This window comes from Limulus polyphemus, unplaced genomic scaffold (assembly GCF_000517525.1).
Source record: "Limulus polyphemus unplaced genomic scaffold, Limulus_polyphemus-2.1.2 Scaffold2202, whole genome shotgun sequence".
In the NCBI taxonomy this organism is placed as follows: Eukaryota; Metazoa; Arthropoda; class Merostomata; order Xiphosura; family Limulidae; genus Limulus; species Limulus polyphemus.
This window is the reverse complement of record NW_013667812.1, coordinates 4,323-14,037: the sequence shown is the minus strand read 5'-3', so window position 1 is coordinate 14,037 and position 9,715 is coordinate 4,323.

Below are 9,715 nucleotides of genomic sequence, written 5' to 3'. Positions count from 1 at the left end.
ACAAAACTAGGTGACGTAGTACTCTACTATATTGTCTAAGTACTAGTTCTTCTTCGTTACTACTGTATTAATTTTTTAATTTTTTTTTTTTTTTTTTTTTTGTTGGTTTCTTGATTTCTGTTGATAAATATAATCAAGGAGAGCATACACCACCAAAAGCAATGCTGTGACATGTCCAGTAATCATTGAATTTTTTTGTGATGGTTTCTGTGCTTGGAATTGCAGGCAAATACTTGTATCACTTCCAGGAGCAAGTCTGGTGTGTGAAATATGAGATAACAGTAGCAGTAGCAACAGTAGTTGTAGCAGAGCAGCAGTGACAATGGCAGGCACTGCACTTGAGGGAATATAGACCAGTAAATGATCTTATGTCTATTTTAGACCAGTCATTAATATTCATAAGCACTTTTTATTTGACCAATCAACAGAAGTAAACTCCAAACCTACAACACCAAATACTGTTGAGAAGTGAGTTATTTTTGGCAGTAAAGTGTAGTTTTTGAGTTTAACAGATTGAGCACCCTATCGGAATCACCCCAGACATACTTTATTTAAAACTTGAATAGTGAAAACTGTTACATTCTTTTATAGCTCACCCAATCTCTAAAATTTGATCTCATTGACTCACAGACTGGGTGTTAAAGATTGAAAATTAAAAAAGTGATACTTTAGAAATTATGAAATTAATACTTTTCGCCTGTGAATGTGAAAATATTAAAAATAATTAAATAATTAATCAAAAAGTAAATTTTTCATCATCATAAGGCTTGTTTACAGACTGACTGAAATACAGCAGTGTGCAGAACTGACCCAGTAGAATTTTTTAAAATTAGTTTAGTTAGATTTATCATTCAACATTTCACAAATAAAAAGCAGCTATGTTTGTTTAAGGCACATCATTAAATTTAGCTGTATGGTTTCTTATTTCTTTCTATAAATACTATTGGTTAAAATTTGCTCTAACAGACTTTAGTACATTTTGTAATATAAAGCTATATTTGTAACAATTAAAAAATCATTGCAATAGCTTCACACTACCACTGGAACTCTTGATGTGTCATTCACTTTGGAACAGGTAGGTAACAAACAAGCAAACTGAGAAAGCATAATGTAAATTGGATAGGTTGTCAGAACTTAATATAAGGATAACTGGTCTTATTTAACGAAAGTATGAAAATAGAAATATAAGTGAATTACATGTAACTTGAAGAAATTGGACAAGAATGTAACAGAAATTGAACTACTCAAGATGTGTGTTCACATAAAAGGAATACAAAGCCAAATAGAAAAGGGAGTTGAACTGAATATAAAATAAAATAATTAAATGGTTAAAATCTTAATTCAAAAGCAACTACATAAAGATGAAGAAAGGGAAAATATTCATAATAATTTACTCTGAAAACTAGGGACAACTTACACCAAAATCTAGTGAATGGAAACAAAAAACATTAGAAATTATGGTATTGTGTAATTTAAAAAATAAATGTGCAACATAAGAAAGGTTTGTAAAAAAAAACAAAATAATATATTTTTTAATATTAAAGAAAATTCTTCTCTATCTGTGTACTCCCAGTGCACCCACCTTCTTTCTCTCGCACTCCTCAACCCCCTTTTTTTTTTCCATCAGGACCTTCACCATTACTAGCTTATTGAAAATACATGACAAGAATGTGCTTTGTAGTCACTATGAGAAAAACCTATACACTGGATAGGTGAAGTGAAGAAAAAGTGTCATTGGACACTATTCATTTCTTCACATTATATAGCCACACAGTTGCAGGGTTAGTGATGAATGAAATTCTCCGAAACTACTATAACATGATAACACACATTATAGATTGAACTGGACCTCTCTTGTACTTAGACTTCAAAATTAAACAATTTTCAGAATACTAAGTTTATTTATTTATTACATGACAAGAATTAATGAAGTAGAACCTCAACCCAACAAAATGAAACAAACTTGCAAAAAATTGGTTACCAGATTTAATTTACAAAGTATCTTATGATTGAGGACAGTAACTATTTAGAAATGCTGTATTCACTTAAACATCAGATATACAAAGTGTATTGGTACTTCTAATGCCTATTTATTCATGTATGTTGTATTTGTTTTGAGTTTTCTAATTAATGAAATCAAAGCAACATTATGCATTAACACTAATAAAATACCCTGTCATTCCATGCTTTTATAGATTTCTCACTTTGCCTATAGGGCAAAATTCTAACAGTTCTTTTACACAGCCATAAGAGCTTTGTTCAAACCTCAACTGAAAATCCATAGTATAGCCCTATGTAACTTTATTTTATAATAAAAAAAACAAACCTTTCTGTTTGGTATTAGATATGTTAATGTCCAACAGGAAATTCCAGTGGGCACACACAAAATGCAGGTTCAGGACTGTTATGCATAGAATAAATCAAACTTAGATAGCAAAAAAAAACTAAAACCAGTGAACAAATAAACAAAAAATATCCCAGTTAAATTATAGTCAGGCAAAGCCTTACTGTGGTACCTCATAAGTCTTTTAATTACATACTTCAACCAATAGCTTACATACAACTTTAATAATTTAAAGCCAATTGCTGCATCACATATTTGATTATGTGTAGATGAAGACTTATGAACAAGGACTGCAGTATGTATTCTTTACATGTGTGTAAAAGGTGTATATCACCAGGCAACAAAATTTTTTTTTCTCTGCAAAAAAAAAAGAAACCGTTTAGGAGTAACTTCACGATGATTATATTTTTAAGATTGTGTTGAAAAATTACATATCATCTCTAGTTTTGAAGTTATGCTAGATTTATTCAAAATATTCTCATACATTATGAAAATAACTTTTTCTTTAATAAATATTTATTCATTGAAAATTACATTTAAGAATGTGTGAAAACAATACGTAATAGTAATACAAGTTTAAAAAGTGATGATGACAAGGTTATGTACTGAAAATTCATTCAGGTTATGTTCAAAACTTTCATCATAGTATTATTTTTTGTTACAAAATATCTGCTTGACTTGTTGTGCCTTTTGTATATGATCTCAGTTTCGCTCTATAAGAACCAATGGTAATCTCCAATCATCGCAGGATTCTGTTGTTCTCGGTGGAAGTGCTCACCATGCTCATCGCTCACTGCATCTAGATCATTTAGAAAGAAGTCTAAATAGGAATGTAAGAAGTACATTTTTAGTGACATCTTAAACCCCCATTTTCCTGTAGTTCTTGAGCATATCATCAATCGTCATAGCATAATTTTAATCTCTGTGATTTTCTATGAAATTTTTCCAACCAGTTTCAATGATTTTCAAGCAGTAAGTTCTTTCTGATTGGGTACTGTTTCAAAATCATCATCCATCAGCACTTCCCGAATCTGTGGCCCAACAAAGATACCTACTTTCATTTCTGCTTCACTGATTTTTGGAAAATCGAGACAGATATACAAAACCATTATCATTTTTGTTAATTCCTTTTACAAAATTTTTCATAAGACCCAATTTAATAAGAAGTGGGGCAGAAACACATTTTGAGGATTTACTAAAGGTTGATACTTGATATTCTGTTTACCTGGTATGTAATTCTCTATCACTGGCCATTCCTTCTTTTTCAAATGATTTTTATCATCTCAGGTGTCCCAGAGATGCAAAAAGCAACAATGTTTAGTATACCCACTCTTCAGGCCTAGCAGGAGTGCAATAACTTTTAGATCACCATATTCGATAAGTTTCTTTCATGTTCACACCAAGAGCAACAGGAATCGATGGCTTAGTGTTCCCATTGTGTAAAAGTGCAGCTTTCAGACTAACTTTAGAAGAGTTGATAAAATGACTCCATTCTTGAGGATGATGTTCAAAACCTAATTCTTCCATTAGTGCATCAACATTTGTACAGAAACACACAGTATCTTGCATGCTGTTGTGAGAAGCAAGACTTTGATAGTAACTTCAGTAAATGATAACTTTTGTTCCTATATCTAATAAATTACATTGCTTTAAACGAAAGCCAATAAGTTCACCGTGCTGCTTGTGGAGAGTGAGGTGAAGTGCCCAACTGAGTGAGAGGCGACTGAGAGAGAGAGGCATCCGACTCTGTCCCTGTTATGTTCAGTTGAGGGACTTCTCGAGTGTTCTAGCAGACGGAGCACGTGAGAGCTTCTTGTTGTTCAAGTAAACTTAATTTCACAGCATACATCTTGTACTTAGTTGGCTTCATAGTATTTCACATAGTGCTAATAAAATATTGAGATGTTACAATAACACAAAATCTAGAGGTGATGGACAAATTCTGACTACATTTTTAAAATCAGCACCATCAAATTACCCCGAATCACTTGAGTTTTCTCCAGTAGCAAACTTTTTGTGGTCTAGTGTAACTTGCAATACATCTTTTATTAGAGTTTTAGAAACTTTTTCCCACGTTGATGTAAAACTAATAGTAGCAAAGTTTTGTTCTCCAATGTATGTTTACAACTTTGGAACGTCCATTAAATGGGAATGTGAGCAACTAAATGCAGAAATTGCATTAAATTTAAGAAAAATGTATCCGAGTATGTCTGAATAAAGATAAAATGTGTATTAGCTAATAATTTCACCCTACAATAACTATTTCAGCTATGATATTCACCCTCTTCCTTATCTTAGTATTCCCAGAACCCAACTCTAAACATTACTGGCAAAATCAGAAAGTGAATTACAGGTTATATAAAATTATGTAATCATTGGCCTCAGGTGGCATGCAAGATCTCACGACATCTACATAAAGAGAACAATAAGGTAATACTTAAAACTCTGCCCTGAATGATAATACTTATATGGTTCCCACACAGGAATAATGTATGGGATACCTTAAGTTCACAAATTTGATTGTCCAATTAGACCTATTGTTTCTAATACAGGTTGTTTAAATTGCAAATATTCCAACTTCTGATGTTCGTTTTAAACTGAAATTACTATGAAATAGTTACAAAGCGAAAGACAGCTATGATTTTTCTGATAATGTTAAAAACTTGAGATATGATGAAGATGTCTATTTAGCCAGTCTAGATATTAAATTTCTGTTCTCTAACCTTCCTCTAGATGAGAATATGGACCTTTGTATTAATCTTGTTTTCAGTTTTGTAGTTTATTTTACGAACATATTGATGGGGTATGGCTTAGCGCCTATAACGGCTAATGTTGTTATGAAAATAGTTGGCTGGGAGATTGTTTTACTACGTTCAAACCATTATTTACAATCGTCATGTTCAAGAATAAACATCGGTTAGTGAAATTTGTGGAATATTAAGTTCATCAGTGTACGACAATAGCGCCCTCCTCTTACCCTTCCTTGATACATGCAATCAACAAATAAGGACAAAAACCTATATGACCTTTGACAGTTTTATTCCCCTTCATTTAACTGTTAAGAAAATCTTGTGAAATGTTTTACACCCTTGTACAGCAAATCACTAATTCCTATAAACTTGTACAGCGAGAGTTACTTAACTTCTTCTCTAACAACTTTATAGATTCTATCACCATTAAAACCGTTCAACAACCACATCTATAAAGGCTCACACTCACGAATCTTTAAGAAATTAAACGCCATAATCAACAGTCTCTCTACAAACTCACCTACATTCAACGTGTGTTTATACATCTACCGAGAATTCTGAATTTTTTTCAAATTTAAAAATCAAATTCAGTTTTCTCAACAGTCACAGATAATTTTTGTTGCCAGAAGGCTGGAGGTCGTTTAAAAGGATACACTAATCAGGTTCAACAACAGTTCAAGCACTGTTTGATACACACAAAGTGAATGTGTTATGGTCTCGTCCTGCGATATGTTCAAAGTAATTGTTAAAGCCGAAAATGGGAGTGTATTGTACAAGGTGTTAAGAGACTCTTCTAATTTTTCAGAAGAAGCATGAACTTAAACAATGAGCAAAGCGCTACAGAACGTTTACTTGCAATTTAGGTAATCGAATTATATTTAAAATGTCACGCACTACTGTAAAAATGAAACTACACCATTAAATAAACTTATAATGGCGACCAGTTACAAAAAAAAAAAAGAACTGAATAAAGAATGTAAACATATTAAAAATGTATATAGTATAGGAAATACCAAAAAACTGAAACATTATAAATCAAAATTGTAAAAGAAAATACAAAATAATGGTAACAAACATCCGCGCATCAAATGTTGAGACATCTTTGTTTTAAGTGCTAGTGAATATATAATTATCGTAGCTTCGAAAGAAACAATGCAAATACATCTACTTTACCAACTCCTTGACTATGCTGCCATCCAGGAAAGGTGAGCGATTTTTAAACATCTCACATAGACATGAGTCTTCCACCATTATTTAATTGTCATAGAGACAACAAAATTTCGTTACAATAGAGAAGGGTAATGAAACTGTAAGAATACACTTCACATTGGAAACTGAAATTAGATCAACTACTTCAATGCTCCAAATCTTGAAAATTTCATAACCTACCTGTTCACATCTCCAACTGGCCTTCCAATAGGTTAAACATAATCTGAATAAAAAATGAAATGATGGCTAATTTCACAAATTAATCCAAAATTACATTTATGTAACCCTCAAAAAAATTGTCACTAACTACAAGTAAATTTAATTTATACAAAACTGGCGTATAATGGTTGCTTTCAGAAATAATATCTAGACGAAACTTCTAAGTAATATCTACAAAGCATGGAAATGGTTTAGTAAGTACAAAACGAACGTGATTTTTAATCGAAACTATTCAAAAACTATAGGTACAACACGTTTTCTCTCTTTTTGAGTGAACAAGTACTTAAATCATTATTTATATTCTGAAGTGTATCCCTTTGGTATGTGTAAAACATGCATAGAAAAACGTGTGAAGTCCATACATGCTTCTGTTTCATGTATAAAAGTAAAGACCATTTCATTTTTCAAAAGAATGAAGTCAGCGTTTCCAGCTATTGTGATGAATTAGTTCATTATGTTGTGGTCTTTCCTCTTAAACTTTCTACAAATAAGAAACAATAACACTTTATTTTTTCTTCGAATTACCTACCATAATCAAGGCACATTATTGAGAAATTAAATCATTATTTATCTTCTGAAGTGTATCACTTTGGTATGTGTAAAACATGCATAGAAAAACGTGTGAAGTCCATACATGCTTCTGTTTCATGTATTATTTAATGATAAATTCATAATGCATGACGTAAGTGCTTAATGTTTCCATGGTTTTTATAGCTACTAAATGCTAATTGTTTACTTCTCTAGCTGTTTGAAAAGATCTCTAAGATAAAACCTGCAAATGCCACCTACAAAATCAGTAAAAGTAATCACATATTGAAACAAGCAGGAATGGTCTGTTCTGCCATAAATATCCATCCACGTCACATTTCTTGTTATCATAAAATCCGTGAATATACACACAGGCCAATATAGGCACAAAAGGGATAACGGTAAGATAACTCATGTCACGGCAATCACAATTTTCATCCCATCAGCACTGTAATCTTGGGGTCGTGAAAAACATACTACATTACATGTATGCGAAAAATAACAGACAAAAATCCAGCACAATTTTATACACTTTGCCACATGTGTATAATCTATATTAATTTCTTATGTTCTTAGAGAACAACCATGTGATTGTACTTCAGAAGGACTGGTATATATCAAACAGACCATCAAGCATGATCTCGCAGTGCAGGACAACACAAAATTGCGCAAACGAGCAAAATTAAAGAGTTTTCTTGAGAAACATATATAGGAAAAAGGCACTAAATGTAACCTGAATGCTCGAAAAGTAAAGATAGCAAAAATTCTTTCAACTTATTTTTGTCTTCTGTCATCAATAACAGTTTAATCAAACTGTAATTTTTCCCTGGCGATTTCACCTAACATTCTAAGTTGTGGTTCGTGTATTCCGCTCTGCATGAATTGGACTATAACTCGTATAGACAGATTGACAACCTATCTTGCTCCGAGTGTTAATTTATAACTCAGAGAGTAAGGGTTTCACTACCCTTCCACTTTTCGATTTTTTTTAAAATAAACTATGATTAGGAAAGTGACAATGTCCCGGCCGATATTTATGGCAGATAGCTCTTATACTGGCATATTCTTACCCGACTCTTCGTGAACAATCAAGTATTTAATACTGGTGTCTTCCTCCTCATGAGTCGAGAGTGAAATTGTATTATTCAGTAATTCTTTACTAAACAGACTCAACTTGTTTATGTGAAGCTATACATAACAATGTCTATTATACAATTCCGTATTTTTTATGTTTATCCACAAAATTTGGCAAGCTTATAGTAAACGATAAAAGCATGTTGTACACAAAAAATTAAAAATTTTCATCAACTATTTCTACTAAATATTTGTCTGAATTTACTGAACCAGTACGACTCAGACACTGACTAGTCTGAGTTCAAGCAGATTTTCATGTTCAAAATAAAAATACGTTTGTTCATCTTACATATTTCATCAACATAACCTCTACGATCTCTTAAATGAGTATCAAAAGTTTTTTTCAGCAAAACGTTTTATTATGTCTGTTATCTTCTCTACCATAACACTAACTGTAGCGAAAAGTATGATAAAATCAAAAGTTGAATAATGAAATAAATCCAAGTTACCTTTTTTTCTTTCTAGAATGATTGCATATGATAACAGACAATTGCACAATATTTATTCTTACAATCAAAGCTAATAATTGTCAAAACTGAGGGTAATTTAGATTTATTGCTTTGCAGTTGCACTTAGTGTATGACAGAAGCAATTCATTATAGTGGGACAGCTTTATGTTAGTAAACAAAGGATTGAGTCACTAACACATATGTTCAAATTACAATTACGCTTTGCACATCACTTCACAATGTGAGTGTGCTGTCATAGGTGATTTTTTCATTTGTTTCAAATATGAAATTCAGAACAAAAATATTAACATGCACAAAAAAGGCAATGTTCTAAACCTGTTTAACTGCCTTTCTTACTAAGTGGGTTAAAATAATTCCGTTTGCTAGTTGATGTGATCTCCGCCGTAGCAAACAATGAAATCCATCAGTTTGTTTGAAGTTAAGCACAAAGCTGCACAATGGGCTATCTGTGCTCTGCCCACCACGGGTATCGAAACCCGGTTTCTAGCGTTGTAAGTCCGCAGACATACCGCTGTGCCACTGGGGGGCGAAATTCACCAGAACCAGGATTATAGAGGCTTCAGTAAATTAAAATCTTCTCTTTCTGCTGCTTATAAATAATTCAACAGCAAATATCAAAGGGATTTATTGACATTTTGTAAAAAGAGAATATAATAGGAGGACATGTAGGTTTGACTTTGGGGTTTATATTTTAGTAAAGCAAAAGGTTGGAGATTATAATATTCAAATTGCATGTGTGTAATTTGTGGCAAACTCAGAATATCATATAGAGGTAGAAAGAAAATATAAAACGAACAATTTGGAGCAAAGAAGTGTCACGTGATACTGAGAAGTGAATATTGAGAATTTGTTTATTTCAATTTGAAATTAAAGATCACATACTATTCAAACTTGAATTACAACTATGTTTTGATGACAAGATAATTGACATACATTGATAATGAAGTTGTTTAATTGCGTTCTGAATATAACTGAAAAAAAGGTTGTCATATTGTTACGTCTCCGATCGTTAGTTAATTTTCCGTAACTTCGTTCCGACGAAACTTTAGCGACACAAGTCC